Consider the following 18388-nt stretch of genomic DNA (forward strand, 5'->3'; position numbering starts at 1 on the left):
TACATGTTAATGCCACCAATGGTTTGGCCAGTAAAGAAAAATTTTGAATCCACTGTCTACAGTACGATGTAATACCCAAGAAAGCACGCACTTCTCTCTGTGTTCTCGGCACACTTAATTTTGCTATTGCCTGGATTCTTTCTGGGGTCAGTTTCCTTCCTTCCTTCGATAAGAGATGACCTAAGTAGGTCACTTCTTGTCGGCAATATTGTAGTTTAGACAGGGACACTTTATGATGCAGATCACCCAAATGACGCAACAATGACAACGTGGCTTCTTTACATATTTCCTCAAAATCTGCAGCAATAAGCAAGTCATCAACATACTGAATTAGTGTAGCGCCTTCTGGTAAAACAATCGTATCAAGCTGTGTTTTTAGAGCTTGACTATATATTGATGGACTTTCACAGTAGCCCTGGGGAGCGCGTTTAAAGCGGAAGCTTAATCCTTCTAAACTGAAGCCAAAAATATCCCTACTTTCTTCAGCAATTGGGATGCTGAAGAAAGCATTCTTCAAGTCAATTACCGAAAACCAGGTTGCAGAGGCTAGGATTATAGTCAATAGGGCAGTAATGTCAGGAACAACTGGAAATTGTGGCACTACTATTTTATTCACCTCTCTAAGGTCAATCACAAATCTGTACACAGGTGGCTGAGAGGGGTCGGTTCTTTTCAACACAGGCAGAATAGGACTATTGCAAACATTTCCTCTTGTCTCTTCAATCACATCTTTCTCAATAAGATCGTAAATGATCGCTAACAACGCTTTTTCTCCTTCACTAGAAATTTTGTATTGGGGGATTCGTGGCATCCTAACATTAGCTTTTAATGTCACAACATATGGTGGTATTTCTAAGAGACCCACATTGTTAGGACCAGTAGCCCAAAGTATATCAGGGAGAGACAGCAATTCTGTCGGAATTTTATCCCTAAACAAATACATTGGAGAAACCCCTTTCTTACCTAGTGTAAGTTGTACTCCCGAAGGAGAACAATACAAAGTCGCATACAATCTTTTTAACAGGTCCAATACCAACAAGTTCTCACCACAACCTGTTGTCAGAATAAGGGGTGCTTCGAATTCACAAGGACTAACGGACAGGGACATAGGACATGAAATCGGGTTCCTAACCGGGGCGCCAGAAAAACCTACCGAAACATTCATTTCGCAAGACAAAGGTGCGCCAGGGAGTTTTGAGTGCATCATAGAACTCTTTGTAGAACCAGTATCCAACAGAAAAGGTTCTGATACACCTGATGTAATCACCTCAATGTATGGTCCACTCTGATCTACTGGAACTGAAACAACTCCCTCTCTTTGTCCATGGCTGTCCTAGCAATCATTACCTTCCATATACTCATCTTCTGCATAGTAATCATCAGCGTAGTACTGAGCTGCTCTACCAGATGCGTTATTCTGCTGATCAAACCTATTCATGGAATTTTGAGGTGGAAAGGAGCGTGCATTCTGAGGGACGTTTCCACGTCCTCTACCTCTAGGTGTTTGCTGAACACCTCTACCTCTTGTGTTTGACACACCATTTGCGCGCTGTAACAAGATAGGGCAACTATATTTAAAATGACCTTCTTCCTTGCAGTACGAACACTGATTGGGACCTACAGGAACGCGTGGCTGAGTATACTCTACTCTTGTCTTTTGAAACCGTTGAGGTTGCTGATAATTATTCTGATAGTTATTTTGACCAACATTATCCTGGCCACTACCACCACGTGGCGGGTATGCTTGCTGTAAAAGGACCTTCGTTTTTAACTCTTTAGTTTTTTTTTCTGCTCTATCTTTCTCATCTTTGTCTCTATTTTCATAATATTGTGCAGTAGCCAATATCTGTGCTGAAGAAGAAACTGCCCACGAACTCTCTGAATCCTTCAACTTTTTACACAACTCTGGAAGTAGGTTGTGTACAAATTTATCAACGAACAGCCGCTGACCACCTTCTGTACTCATGTCTTGACCACTGTGGTCGACAAACGTTTCTTCAAACCTGGTGAAGAAATCAGACACTGTTTCATCTTTCTTTTGCTTACACGCAGACAACTTATCCCAATTTACACGCAATTCGGGCATCAAAGTCTTCATATATGTAATAATTCTACCAGGGAGTTCTGCTACTAAAGGCTCAGGTTTAGCACCACCAACTTGTCTAGTATCAGCAGCAGTAATATTTGCCCATGTGTCGCCTAGCTCTTGATCATGATCCTTATGACGAATCTTTCCCCATAAAGGCTGTGGAACAACATTCCCAAATAACATATCGATATCAGCTAAATTCATGATACAGGAGCCAGCAGACTGTGATAATTCTTTGTAATACCCTGCAGGATTTTTGCGGGGATCGGGCAATGTCTGCTTGAGGGCTAAAACTTCAGCTCGTTTCCATGGGACATGTACCCACACACGCTGAAAATGTGGCAAAACGGCGGGAACGGCATTCGCGTCCCCTTCCCTCCAAACGGGGGAACCTCTCTCATGGGATATTATCTTCCTTTCTTCTTGGTAGAAGAATCATAATCAAACAACGACTTGGAAACACCTTCAGTTCTAAGGGATAACAATGTCGCAACAGCTTTCCCAACATCTGAACCCACAATTGTGCCTTTTGAAAATTCGAACCGTACATGGCTCAACTCAGGCGGACTAGAGTCCAAATCATTCTCTTCTAAATCTTCGCATAGAAAAACACACATTTTCTCGAAAACGTACCTCTGCTTTGATGCTTCCCACTGATGGAAAACATCCATAACAGATTCTAGATCATATTTTGTCGGGTTAGTCACCCATCTATGTGCCAAACGATCCAATACTTCTTTCTCCCTAGAATCAGGCAGGTGGCTACGCAACTGTTTGTGTTCAGGGGTATTAGTCGGGCCTGCCGCTCCATACAAAGGATATAGAAGACTAGAAACAGTGCTTGCCACTCTCTGGCGGACAGACGGAGAAGTCGATGAACAGACAAGTGGGAATGCAGGGTGAGATGAGGCAGATGCAGAGGCAGTGGGAGGAAGAGTACCAGGAGTGGTAGTCGATACAGGAGTTAAAGTTGCAGGAAGTATAGGAAGAGCAGGTGTAAAGGCCGGTGACCCTTGGGAAGGCTGCACCGGAGGAATAGGAGCCAGCTGAAGAGTAGCTGGTGGGTGCTGTGGAGGAACAGGATGTATAACAACCATGGGTTACACAACTAAAGGTTGTGGAGATGCTGTAGCATTTTGCGCATAGGGGGGTGGTGAACTTAACAAATGCGACATTAGGGGATCTTTTTTAAGCTCTTTTGCTGCTTCTAGCTGAAGAGGCGGCAAAACTGGGTAGCATTTATCTATTACCATTTTACGTTGCCTGTGTAACTGCTCACTCATCTGTTCTTCTTCATTGTCTTTATACTGCATAGCAGCTTGCATTATTGAGATACCCCTTTTTCTCTTATTTTTCTTCGCTAATTTAATTTCCTTCTGTTTAGCCTCCTTACGCCACAGGCGGAAAGAGTCAAACATTGCCGGCAGGGCTTTCTTCTTAAAAAGTTTAACTTCAAGATTATCTAGGATTTCCGTATCAAAACTACCATATTGGGGCCATTTTAAAACACCGTCTTTTCTGGTGTATTTTATCCATACTTCATTGTATGTGATGGGGCCTACCCCATGTTTCACATATAATTCATAGGTTGGAGTTCCAATCGGAGGAACCGGACTCGAGTCCTCCAGTCGGGAGTCCCTATCTTTACAACCAAGACAAAACAAATTTCCAAGTCTGCTAAGACCAGGTATCTTCGCTCTCTAGTCTAGCTTCAAACTTCAAAGGATTATCGATTACGATATTTCTCGTGAATACACGAGTCCTTCGGCTTTGGCGCTTGCAAGTTCCAAATCGAAGCGGTCCCACAAATGGGACACCAAACAAACTAACGACAGGGAGATGCTCCACTTATACTTAACTGAGTTATTGATGACGTCACCAGAAGACTCGTCTAACGTTTCGCTCTACCAAACATCAAGGGTCCAAATCAGGGCGATAGTCAGGGCATCAGTCCTTCGTAGCCGTCGGGACGCGGGGAACCTCGCAGCAAAGACCTTCGGAACCACGTCGACATACAGGGGTCGCTGAAGTGGCTGGCCGTCCTCCGGAATTTTCACACGAAGCTCCTCACGAACATCTGGCTTGGACTGGTACAGCTGATACCGCCCCACGTGGGGCGCCAATTGAGGTACTGGGTTTTTCAGAACCGGTACTGACCCGGTAACCCAGCGGTGTCAGGGCAACACCCAATGACCTTGGGTACTTTCCTGATTCAGACCACAGAAACACAAGTCTTCTAGGTGAAGTCAAAGATTGAATTTATTGGCTGCAACCAAGTAACAGGCATCCTAGAAGTACAACAACACGGTGTGTGTATTCTCAGGAGACTGCTAGTTTTTACAGAGCCGGCCTTCTCTTTTTATACATGATATTACACTTCAGGCAAAAATACTTGGTTTTACAATTCGACCATAAACATATTTTCACAATAAAGAAAAAGCAAAGTCAGGATGGCAAGCCCATATTTTCGTTTGTCCAGTTCGTGATAAATTACCTGGCCAGGCCCAGAACTTTCATCAGATATCGATGAAACCCCAATAAAATCGGGCACCTCCTCCTTGTAAAACTAGCCATAAAGAAGAAACAGGGACAGGTGTGTGTATGATAAAGTGTGGTTTGTATGCGGTAAATGGTTTATGACATGTTGTGCCTTGATGCTAATCTTGCTCGGCCACTGGGTTGGGGACTGCCCGAACAGGTTTGGCTTGAGGCAGTGGAGGCAGCTCACCCAGGTCACAGAGGAGTCAGGAAAGGTGGACGTGTCCTTTCAGCTTGAATTCGGCCTGGGTCAATTGACTATGTAAGGGCAACCACAAGATGGATGCCGTTCACAAAATGGAACCCGAGGGTTCAAGACAGGAAGTACGATTTAGGGGTGTTCCCGTCACTCAATCGTGACGCAAATGCACAGTAATAATGTCCTAATCATTACCGGTCTGCCAATACCAAAATCGTCATGGTATGATGATATTTTCTGAAGCGAGTGTTGGGCTTCGGTACCACATATAGCAGGGTCCAAAATTTTCAGAACCACAAGGCCAATCTCTTTACTATGAAATGTTATGACAAAGGCAGTAGGTGTCCATGTTTATAATGAAAATATTGTGTTAAAGCAAATGGAGTTTTGGCGTATTTGAAAGCCCCATTCCTCAAAGATGATTTTGAGATCACGTTGATCTGCATGTTACTTGGGAGGTTTTGGTGACCCACTCTGAAGAGGTTTTTGGGAATCCAAGGGAGGGTCCTTTATTGTCATCAGGGTTTTTGATGCCCCCATTTGAAGATAAACTATTCTTCAACCTGGATGAAATAAAACATGTTCTGAATCAATGTAGTAAATCTAGGCAGCCTGCCCAAATGGGGTATCAGTAGATTTCTTTTTAACTAACCAGGAGCTTTGTGTCCCACTACTCACTAATGCTTTTAATATTATAACCCTAACAGGTGTCCTTCCTCCAGGAAAAAGACAGTCATTATCTCGATTTATAAAAAGGGGATAAGACTATCCCGAGACATTATAGACCAATATTACTCTTAGATAGCACAGCAAAACTAATCGGTCATTCACTTTTAAATAGGCTAGAGGTTTGGGCCCAAGAAAGGAACATACTAACTCAAACTCAGTGTGGCTTCATAAAGGGTAAAGGGACTGTCAGCCAGTGTAACCGAAACCTGTTGACTGCCAAATACACTGCTGCTAATGGAGGCTTATTCTCATTATATACTAATGGTGTGGAAACTGATTTGGCTGAGTCTTCTAGGGACATCCCTTTCATTAATTCCATCTCAGTGCCGTTACTTCTCTATGCAGACGACGCAGTGCTGTTGGCACAGACCTTCTATGCACTACATACTCTGAAAGAGACATATACAAGATTCATGAAGAATTTAGATCTTTGAGTAAATGAATCCAAGTCATTTGTGCTTGTGGCAGGAGAGAGACCTAAAAAACTGCCTAGATGGAACATAGAAGGGAGAAAATTGGAGGTGGTGGATACATTCTGTTATTTGGGGATACTATTTGACTCGAAAAACATGTGGCAAAACATGGCAGCCAACAGAGGGCTCCTAACAGAAAAAAACATAGAGGCCCTTTTTAAATTTATAAAAAAGCTTGGGTCTAAACAAATAGAGACAATAAAAAAAATATATAAAGAAAAAGCAATATCTAGTGCCACTTATGGGGAATCACCACCATATCTCATTTATAGCGAATTGAGGATAGCTTCTGGAAACGTTTCGCAGGCATCCCTCAATCCTCTTTTTGTAATTGTCACACCGAATTGGACGTTCCCTCTATCACGGATAAGATTTGCTTTGCTCTGCCTCGTCTGTGGCATTCAGTGTGGAGAAAGGAACCGTTGAAGCTAACCCAAGAAATGTTGAGACACTGCTTGAAACTAGATGGCTTATGTAAAATATAGTGGGTGCAATTTGTTAAGAGCAGCTTCTATTCCATTTGTCCAAATAATTTGACGACCCGCTCACATGTACGACTGTGTCATGGTCTGAATTGAAAGAATTATTGATAGAAAACAGAGGAGAGTGAGATGGGAGTCCAAGTGCACCAGGCCTATGGTCAAACAATACCATCTAGTACCCAGAATAAATACAATGAATTTTACGTATTTATCTTTTGTGATAAACTCCCAACATAGATACCTCTTATTGAGGTTTCACCTGTACTATATTCCTCTTATGTTGGGTTAGCCTCCTTCTAACACTTACTCTATGGATGCCCTTTCTGCTTGCCCATGTGACGTTTGTTCATTTCAAAATGATTTTCATTCACTATTCTTCTGCAGACTGTACAGTGAGGAAAGGAAAACGTATATTCGCCCACTTATGGGTAGCCTTAAATTCAGTTGATGTCACCAGCTCTGTACTTTTCAAAGCAATTATCTGACCCTTTTATGTGTTGTCGTCTGGCCTCGTTTTTTCAGTGTGCTATAAAATGGAGGAAACAGTATCCGTAATGTAAATAAGATCTAGATCTCCTATACATGCTCTCACTGTCTTATTTTTAGCTGTACACGTCTTTTCTCATGTAGTCTTATTTGTTACTGCTCTAACGTGAAGTACATTTTTATGTATTTTTTATATTAGGAAACTTTTATTGTATATAGAATACTTTTTATGCCATTTTTTGGTACTGGCAAAATACACTGAGGATGATGATGAAAAGCATGTGTTAAAGCAAATAGACCTTTAAGGCTAGGTTGTTTCCAAACTTTGTTAGAGCCTTTAGACAGGTATTTTGTTACATGGAAGCTGACAAATTACCTTAGTAGGCAAGGGTTTTGGAGTCCATTATCCCATTTGACGAACACAGTCGATTTGCCTGGTGATAATCTTTTTTAGACTCTCTTAGGAGGGCCAGACTAGATTAGATCTCTGTGAGAAACTTATAATCAAAACTTCATTAGAAAATACAAACATGCAGACATAAACATACACACACATATAACACACACATGCATACACACATAGAAGGGCTTTGGGTCAGCCCTCTTCTGCAATTGGTCTGTTTGATGCCATATACACTCTGCCTCATTCCATTACAGCATACACCGTACAAAAAATGGTTAGCTCACTTCAGTCATTGGCTCTTTTGCTCCAACACTGCATTTTGTCTTATCACAGGCAGACATCTGCCTGAAAATGAAGGTACTTCAGTTCTAGGACTCGTTGGACAAACCTTTAGTTTCACATTTTCTCCTCTTATAGATCCAATTTTATTAATTTCCTTGACCTTTTCTTATTTTGTTTTTTAGAGCTCACTGCAGCTTGCCAGGCAATTCTAATAAACCACGTGTTTGTCACTTATTTAAATTGCAATGCTGCCACTGCTTCTAAGCAGGTAAACAATCTTGCTATTATATTATCCATAGTATACCATAGAATTTTCATTAAAAAATGGCCAATGTTACTGTTAAGCATGGTGGTGATGTTGGAACTTGATACACCATGTAAAATACCATCACAAAAATGGCTGCAGACTGCTGCATTTCATTTCTTTTTTTACAAGCATAGGCCCACCATATTTAGGTTGCAGAGTGTTTTCTTTTTTCTACCTTTATTTTTTCTGCCTCTGCTGCCCCTGCGGCCCCTCCCCCAGCACAGCCCCCACCTTCCTACCTCCAGGCCCGCCCACTCCCCTACTTAATGGCAGCAGCGTACAGCGGACACAGCGTGCAGCGGACACACCACTGGCACGCCTCTGCCGCGCCTAAGGCTAGCCCGCCTGTTTCCCGTTCGCGACCCGACTGTGATCAGCACGAGGAACCCTGGTTCTCCCAGGCCCCACAGATACAACTCCACCACGCTCCATGCACTCAGTCCCGGTAGACACACCGACTGCGCAAGAGTCTCGCTGATCACCACCCATGGACAGTTCTCGTGCAGACCCTGCCGCAGATCCTTCACTAACATCAATACCCCCACTACCGCCGAAGGACCGCCAGATACATGCACCACCAAAACCCTGACATGCATCCTCCTTAACGTGCACTCCCTTCACCAACATGCTGTAAAGATCTGGCACCTGATCGACACCCTCTTGCCCAACGTCTCCTTCTTTACAGAAACCTGGACCGACGCCACATTCGGCCCGGCTTCGCCATGGACATCCCTGATGGCTACAAGATCCAGAGAAAGGACTGCCCCCAACCCCCAGGAGGAGGACTAACCATCGCACACAAGAACCCCCTCCGACTCTCCACATCCAGCACGAGTGACCCCATACAACAACGCAGAACACCTCCACTTCCAGATCCAGACCAGCCCCAGGACCACGTTACACGGCACCCTCATCTACAGACTGCCGGGACTTCCCACCCAGGCCACAACCACCATCACCTTCACGGACTACATTCTACTCGGGGACCTTAACTTCCACCACAAAAACTGCAATGACCCCAACTCCAGCACTCTCCTCAACAGCCTCGCCAACCTCGGACTGAAGCAGCTAGTCAATACGCCCACTCACAGAGCTGGACACACCCTCAAGCCTATTTTTGCTGATGGAACACACATCTGCTTCGGCACACCACCCAGCCCCTCTGGACGGACCACCACTGCGTCCATTTCACCTTTAACACCACCACCGCACCCAAGCCTGCTCTGTGACTGCCTCATAGGTGTTGGAGCAAGGTCGCAGAAGAACATCTCATCACCACCCTCCTCCAGGACCCCACAGTGCCATGATCAACACCAACGCCGTAGCTACAGAATTTTACAGCTGGATCACCCGCTGCACCCACAAGCTTGCACCCCTCCACCACCCTGCCAAACAACACCCTCTAAAGGTTGCCTGGTTCACCACAGAACTAAAAAAAGCCAGACTCTCCTGCAGACGCCTAGAGAAAACATGGCGAAACCAGAAAAACATGGAAGCACGGAACAACCACAGGAGTGCCCTGAAGGAAAACCACCAGCGCATAATAGACACCAAACGAATCTTCATTGGAGACAAAGTGCAGACCAATGTGACCAACCCCAGCGAAGCCATGGATGTCACACCTTCCAAGGACCTTTGCGACAAGCTCAGCGGATACTTCCATCTGAACATCAAGACCCTCTGTGACAATTTCACCAAACAGATGCCGGACACCCCCCCTCCAAAGTCGCTGATAAGCCGACCATCATGACCTGGAATCCTGCCATAGTCGAACACATCACTGCTACCATGAAGAAAACCCACTTAGGATCCCCAACTTACTCCTGCCCACCGCACATTTTCCACAGGCCGCTGCCACCATCTCACCTGAACTAGGACTGATCATCAACGTCTCCTTCAGGTCTGGTATCTTCCTAGATGACTGGAAGCGGGTGGAGGTTAAAGAAAACCTTGGCCGACCCTACTGACCTGAAAAACTACCGGCCCATCTCTCTCCTCCCTTTCGTGGCCAAAATCTCCAAGAGACTCGTGAATGCCCAGCTGACCACTTTCATCAAAGAGAACCCCATCCTAGACACTTCCCAGGCAGGATTCCGCAGCAACCCCAGCACCATGCCCACCCTGCTCGCTGCCACTGACGACATCCGCATGCTACTCGACCAGGGACACACGCGGCCCTCATTCTTCTAGACCTCTCCACAGCCTTTGTCTCACTGCACACTCGCAGCCAGACTTCACGATGCGGGGATACAGGGAACCACCCTCGACTGGATCCAATCCTTTCTCTCCGGAAGAACCAAGAGGATCAGACTCCCTACCTTCCTCTCAAACCCACCGAGATCGACTGCTGCGTACCCCAAGGATCCTCGCTCAGCCCCTGCTCTTCAACATCTACATGTCCCCCTCACCGCAATTGTCAGACAGCATGGGCTCAGCATTGTATCCTACACCAACGACAGACACCCAGCTTATCCTCTCACTCACTAAAAATCCTAAACCAGACTCTGTTTCTAGGTACTTGGCAGCCTGGATGAAAGGCAGCTATCTGAATCTCAACTCAGAGAAGACCGAGGTCCTCATCCTCGGACCCTGCACCTCTGCCTGGGCCGATACCTGGTGGCCCTCCACCATCGGGAATCCAATCACTCCAAATGACCACACACAAAACCTTGGCAGCATCCTCAACTACTCCCTCTCCATGAATCGCCAGATCAACGCCACCGCCTCCACCAGTTTCAATTGCCTGCGCATTCTCCAAAAGACCTTCAAATGGATCCCCCAGACAGCCGAAAGACCGTCACCCACAGCTCATAACCAGCAGACTGGACTACGGTAATGCCCTATATGCCAGAATCAACATAGCTGTACTTCACAAACTCCAAACCATCCAGATGCCGCAGCCAGACTCGTCCTAGGAATACCACACCAAGAGCACATAACCCAACACCTACGAGAATTCCACTAGATCCTCGTCGAGACGAGGGTCACCTTCGAACTCCACACCCATGCCTTCAAATCCCTCAACAACATCGGACCCAAATACCTCAACAAGAGAGTATCCTTCCACGTACCCAAAATAAACCTCTGCTCCGCCGACCTAGCCCAGGCAGAGGTACCCCGCATCCGCAGAAACAGAACAGGTGGGAGAGCCTTTTCCTACATCGCAGCCAAGACCTGGAACGAGCTCCCCGTGAACATGAGGCACGCGCCGACCTCGACCCTGCACATGTTCAGGATAGACCCCAAGACCTGGCTCTTCAACTGATCCAGAGATTCCCACCCCCCTCCACCCAGGGCCTGAGACCCTCATGGTTGAGTAGCGCGTTTTACCAACCCCTGATTGATTGATCTTAGATATGCTTGTAGTGTTTGTGTATCTGTGTTCTCCTGTGCATGGGTAAGTGGTTAAATGGTTAAATGCAAGAATGAGTCTGTGGGTGGTTAGATGACATTATGAATGCAAGGATGAGTTACATAGTGCCTCAATGTTGACTGACTGAATGCCTAAGCTCATCAGTGACTCAAGAGGCACTTGTACTTACAAGACAAATCTATTTGCATTTCCAATGCTTGTTTAAACCACTTTATTGTTACATTGTTTTAAGTGCAAACACGATCTGTGGTTTCTAAGAATTGTTTAGACATTCACATATTTTGAAAACAATACGAAACTCATTAAATAATCCATTAATCTAATAAAATGCATTCTACATTAGAAAATCTAACTGCGGAATGCAAAATGCTCCATTGGGATTATCTCAAATTGCTTAAATATCTCTAAGCAAGATTGTGAAAAAACAGTGACATGGTTAGACGCAATGCACCTATTGTTGTGCTTTGTTTACATAATCACTGTCTATCAAGACTGAGTTGCAAGGGCCCATTCACAAAGAAATTTTGTAGTTTGTTAAGTATATACACGTAGTACACAGCAAAAATGATGGCAGTGGATTCTCAATGGTAGCCAGCACCTTTGTTTTGTTTGCACATCAGTTTAGCGAATACAATCTATTTCAAGCGTGCTCTATGCCTTTGTACCGTGCCAACCACAGTGCTAGAAACTATATACAGAATCCTCCATATATATACAACTATACAAAACAATGACAGAGCACAGCTAAAGCAAGTATACAATTGACTAATTGCAGTCATAAAGGTTATTTAATATACAGAACATAAGAAAAGATGTAACACTTTGATCAGCACATAGATCTTTACCACTGTTGCCAGATTGTTATAGCAATGGTACAGCAGACACGTGTTTCGTCGCTATTTGTGGCTTTTTCAAAACTGTTAACAAGATGATATAATGTGGTTTTAATTATTTCACATTTTGGAAGGACCTGCATCAACACATTATTGTTTATTAAAGTGCTCAAGTTGAACACCTTAGCCCATTTTAGCAGGATCGAGTAAGGTTAGCTGAAAAAGTAGTAGAAAATTAGTGGAGAGTATAAGTAGACTCTCAAGACACCTCCATGTGAAAACAAAAGTTTTTTTGTTTTTTATTTTTTATTTTTTATATATAGACGTATGTGCTCTAAGTCGTGCACACACCCTTATTGTATCTAATCAATTAAAAAGTTGCTGCTATAAATAACAGTGAAAAAGAAGAAGAAAAAGGAAAAAATAAAAAATATAGTAAAAGTAGCCATCGTTGGCCGTGTTGTTCTATTCTGTCAATAGCCACGTATAGTAATTAAAATACCTTCAATATCTGTATCAAAAGGTTTTTCATGAAACCACGATCTGCCTATGTTCAAAAAACCAAAGCAGATATAGATAATAATCGTCCAGGTCACTGTCACAAAGTCATATTGCAGCAGGTTACTGAAAAACACATATAAGTGCAAACATTATCCTTCAGAAGTGACCACAAACAACTTGAAAGTGTTCAACTAATGATCACGGGTCAATCCTAACACAAGCATAACCTCTATTGCGTGCTTGTTCCACATAATTATGGTTGTGACAATGTATTTCACACCAAATTCGTAATATCTTACTGATCCCTTGTTCATGTTCAAATATACATAAGGTGTGCCCCAGTATATTGTGTTAGTCACTGATATCATCCGAGCTACATGCTCTTACATTTGTTGAGCCTGCCTCTCTATAACGACCTTAACACTTTCCTTTTAGTTAAATTACAAAGGAGCTTAACCAAGACCCCCTGTGCCTCCACTTACTTTATAGAATTGAGAACGTCCAAAGTAGGATTGATTGAAGTAAAACGGCTGGGTTACACGTGGTCGGTATCAGCATCTTAATTATATAAACCAGAAACTGTAACATAAACAAAGTGTGGTTGTATACAATCCTCAATCTTATGTACTTTACCCACTCATTATCGTTACTAGGCCTTATCCCATTAAGAAATCATTAATATCCAGTTGTGCATAGTACGCTCACCTCAAGTAGAAAGTTCCTAGGGTATGCGCCTTTTCCCGGATCGATATAGCCAAAGTAGGTAACTAAACGTAACACAATGATTCCCCCACAGTGCATCAAATAGGGTCGCTGCAACATATAATGTAAACGCTGTAAGCAGAGTGCGGTGAAGTCAGATCCGTAATGTCATTTGTTCTAATTTCACACGTGTCCTACAAAACATCTATTTTACACATTGGGCTCACCATGCGAAAATAGTTCTAAACCGCAGAAATCTATCGTTTGTCTCCCGGCGTCTCGCGTCCAATACCAATAGAGTTTGTATTGCATCTCCCCGACGTAAGACTAAACTCATTATTATAACGGAGCATGCGCGCATACTACATGCATGGAATGAAGGCCATTTTGGAAGTTCCAACTAGTTTAGTAAATTAACGCTACGTTTGACAAATTCCTAGTAATAAAATGAGGTTGCAATTCCTTATCGATTACTCCAGGCATACAAAACCGCACAAATGTGAAATATTTGAGTATTATATTAATCGTAAGTGGTTTTGTCGTGATGATTATAACAAGTAGTGGCTAGAGTGAAGTTAGTCAAAGAAAAAGAAAAAAAGAGGAAAAGTGAAAGAGGAGTGTACCTTTAGTCTGTATACATTTCTGTTTATAGTAAAAGCTTTTCTAGTGTTATATGTCCTGACACCATTTACTAAAAACAGTAACGGTCTAAGGTTTGGGTTCACAACAATTTAGAGCTTAAGTCTAAGCAATCATTATAACATATATTGCTGATTTTACAGATTGAAGCAGTCTATATGTAAAGCTGTCCTAATAATACAAGCTAATCAATGTATTAACAACACTCCAGAACATGGGTCTTGAACAGTAGTCATGGCCTATGTGACCAGGTTTTCAGTGAGGATCAGTCTGTATACAGATGTATCTATTGCAATAGCTTGGCACATATTCAGAAAGCCAACAAGGTTGTTCTCGAATAACAGGTCATAATCTGTAACAGATGAGGAATCAGGGAAATTCAGTGACATAACATATTTCTAGCACATATAATTTAAATGCTTAGATGTATAAAGCATACCTTTTACACAACCCATGTCATGTAAATGAAATTATCTCATGTACAGGTCCAATTTAACAGTAACATTTCTTATTGCCTCAGTCTTTAAGAAATACGAACATCTCTTTGTCAATGTTTAGCCCATATTCAACTGCTCTTAATTTGCATATCCAGGATGCTTCTAGTCTGGCAAAGGAACAGCATGTCCATGTCGCGCTTTTGTATGAAGCCGACATTGTGCATATATTCACATTATGTGATGTACTACAGGAGTTAATTAACGATATATATCAGTTTTTTTGTCAGCGATTTTAAATGCAAGAATAGCAATTTCAGAGGAAGAAATAATTCTAGATATAGCTGGAGTAAATCAACCAAGAAACATGCAAGGTTTGATCTTTGTGGTAACAGCTGTTCTAAGGATATGTATAGCTTCAGCTTGACTGGATCCAACTCCACCAGCGTTCCAACAATGGCGAGCCCGATTATTGGTGACATGTAGTTTAGAGGTAGCTCTGTATAAAAGAAAGGGGTGTAATAAACGTAAAAAAGGGTTGGAAATATGGGATCTCTTAATTCAGTGGATGCAAAGTTATAGCGGGACAGGATAGACTCCCGTCTGTGTACTGTATATAATGGTGAAAATCAAACATGAAATAACCACGATTTGAAAGTATAGATTGTGATGAGCAATGTTGCACCAGATGAACTATGTGTTTGTTAGCATAATATTTATGAAGTTTGTAATAATGTTATGCCTATTTGTAATGTCTGAGAAGGGTGAGCGGTATGGGATGGGGTGGTTTTCGTATGTATAAAAACAATAAAGAATATTTTTTTTAAAATAGGGTAGCAAAGAAATTCTACATGTAATCTGAGAGTGATTTATATACTGAAATATTTTTTGTTTTGCTAGATTACTTTTCAAACAAAAACACTATGCTAAGTACTCATTAGTGGCTCATTAAATAAAAATGCTGGAATGATGTATACCAGCATGCCAAAGTGTAAATGGTGTGTGCATTATATGAATTTTTATTGTGAGTCTGAATGTGTTAATTCAAAAACGCAATCACATACATTAACTAATTAGATGGGTATAGGTGGGGGCTAAATGATGAAGGAAATATATATTTTATCCTTTTGCCTGTCCTGTATATCTTCACTATTTGTTTTTAAAAAACTATCTTTCAAGCTTCTTTTCTTCTCTCGTTCCCTAAACATTTCTTCTATTAATATTCTTACTTTCTGTTCCCCTTTGACCTTTTTCTCTCCCTTTTCTCTTCATCTCCTCTTCTCCTCTATCTTCCTCATTTTCATTCTTTTCTCACCACAGTTTTGATATGTTTGCTGAATTTCCTTGAATGCAATGGTAAGTTGATTTAGTGGATTGGAGGCAGTAGGACTGGAATGAAAAATTACACAGATAATTAAAGAAAGTGGCAATGTATGTGCGACTTGTGGAAAAGCATTGGATAAAAGATGGCTAAATAAAACACAGACTGCCAGCCTTATGGCATTTCTTGTTTTGTTTCGTCATGCCTTTTGCTATACTTTATTGTTTGGGAAACTGCTGGGAGTTTGTCATTGTAATCAAAACATTGACTAAGGTTGCCGTAAATTATAGTGAAGTCAATCAATTACTCAAGTGGGGTGATACTTTGCCCCTTGATGCATGCTCAAGTGGGTTAGAGAAAAATGGGAATGACACAAAAACAGACAAATGGATGAAGTGGGCAAAAAAAAACCATTAGGTAACTATGTCATGCACATCATTTTAGTTAAATCAAATGGTCTTGGCTAACACCGACCTAAAAAAGCCAAAGGTTGTGTAACTGGCTGTCAGAAAGAAAGAAAGAAAGAAAGAAAGAAAGAAAGAAAGAAAGAAAGAAAGAAAACACAAAAGAAGGTGAAAAGCAATGAAACAAGAAAAGAAAGAAAGGGTGAAAGAAAGGATGAAAGAAAAAGCAAATAAGGAATGAATAATGAAATGAAAGAAAGAAAGGACAGAATGAATAAAAGTACTATAGAAAAAAACGAAGGAGAAGGAAAGAAAGAAAGAAAGAAAGAAAGAAAGAAAGAAAGAAAGAAAGAAAGAAAGAAAGAAAGAAAGAATGAAAGGGAGAAAGAAAGAAAGAAAGAAAGAAAGAAAGAAAGAAAGAAAGAAAGAATGAAAGGGAGAAAGAAAGAAAGAAAGAAAGAAAGAAAGAAAGAAAGAAAGAAAGAAAGAAAGAAAGAAAGAAAGAAAAAAGTGTCACAAGTGCTGCAAATGAATGCAATCAATTCAAATGAAAGATCTTTATTTCTGCACTAGACCATAAAAGCGCATACAAACTGTAAAAATCTTTACATTAGAATCCTGTAAAACATATAATACAAATTAGCCAAACATTTAGGTAGCACTTATAATCAGTAAATATAATTGATATAGTTAGCACATTCAATGATACATTAGTTCCCCCAGTCATCAATTGCCAATAAATAAGTTAAAAACAACAATGTAAAAGAAATGTTTTAAACAGAGCAGGCAAGTAAAAATTATATAACTCTCTGACGGGAGAAGTTAGACTAATATACATGTATTGCACATCAAAAAATAAACGCCACTGTCAGGGGCAGTACACAAAGTCTATCTAAGTCTCCAACCCCCTGGCCTATCAGGGACTATTCCCCCTAATTCTGTAGGCAGAAAACAAAGATAGTAAAGTATTATATATTAATCAACAGCAACCTATTTGATTCAAAGGAGGCTCTAACTTGGGGTGTTGTTCCGGTGTTATATACATTACATGGTATTTGTGACACCACCGACTTTATTTTCAGGGGTGACACATTTTGTTTGCTTTACGCTCCACACTCCCAGCAGGTATCGAGAGAGATCATAAACCAAAATTTTACAGGTGGCAAATCTCAGTAGTCTAAGATCCTCTTTATGTTTCATGGCACCCAAATTCTGGCACAATGTAATTAACCAACATCTCCTGCTGCTCCTGTAGGAGAGGCAAAAAACAAGGTGTGCACAATTGTTTAATTAATGACATCACAGGCCGGACACCACTGGTTGGCAACCCTCGTAGCTCGAGCCCACTTGGCAGTCAACGAATGAATGGGCAAGGTACCCTACTGACCCCATCCTCGAGACGAACGGATCCCTCGACCCCTCGCAGTCTGGCTTCCGGGCCAACCACAGCACCGAGACCGCCCTGATCGCAGCCACCGATGACATCCGAGCGCTGCTCGACAACGGAGAAACAGCGGCCCTCATCCTCCTCGACCTCTCCGCGGCCTTCGACACTGTCTGCCACCATACCCTAGTACAATGCCTCAGCAACGTCGGAGTTCAGGAGAAGGCACTGGAGTGGATCATCTCCTTCCTCGCCGGAAGGACACAGAGAGTCCGCCTCCCTCCGTTCGGGTCTGAAGCCACCGAAGTTATCTGTGGCGTTCCTCAAGGCTCCTCGCTCAGTCCAACCCTCTTCAACGTCTACATGAGCCCCCTCGCAGACATCGCACGCCAGCACAACCTCAACATCATCTCCTACGCCGACGACACCCAGCTGATCCTCTCCCTTACCAACGACCCGCCACCGCCAGAGCCAACCTTCATGAAGGGATGAAAGAGGTAGCCGAATGGATGAAGAACAGCCACCTGAAACTGAACTCGGACAAGACGGAAGTCCTCATCCTGGGATCCTCACCCGCCGCTTGGGATGACTCCTGGTGGCCCCCCGCCCTAGGCAGTGCACCCAAACCAACAGACCACGCACGCAACCTGGGCTTCATCCTGGACTCCTCCCTCTCCATGACCAGACAAGTCAACGCCGTCTCCTCATCCTATTTCAACATCCTGCGCATGCTACGTAAGATCTTCCGGTGGATCCCCACCGAGACCAGGAAGACGGTCACCCAGGCCCTCATCACCAGCCGTCTGGAC

At 42.7% G+C, this 18388-nt stretch overlaps 1 pseudogene; it reads right to left on the minus strand.

Moving 5' to 3' along the window:
- Positions 1 to 1333: 1333 nt before the first annotated feature.
- Positions 1334 to 7740, minus strand: LOC147698143 (uncharacterized; annotated as a pseudogene).
- Between the last annotated feature and the right edge of the window lie 10648 nt (positions 7741 to 18388).

Source organism: Lissotriton vulgaris, chromosome 8 (assembly GCF_964263255.1).
Source record: "Lissotriton vulgaris chromosome 8, aLisVul1.2, whole genome shotgun sequence".
NCBI classification, from domain to species: Eukaryota; Metazoa; Chordata; class Amphibia; order Caudata; family Salamandridae; genus Lissotriton; species Lissotriton vulgaris.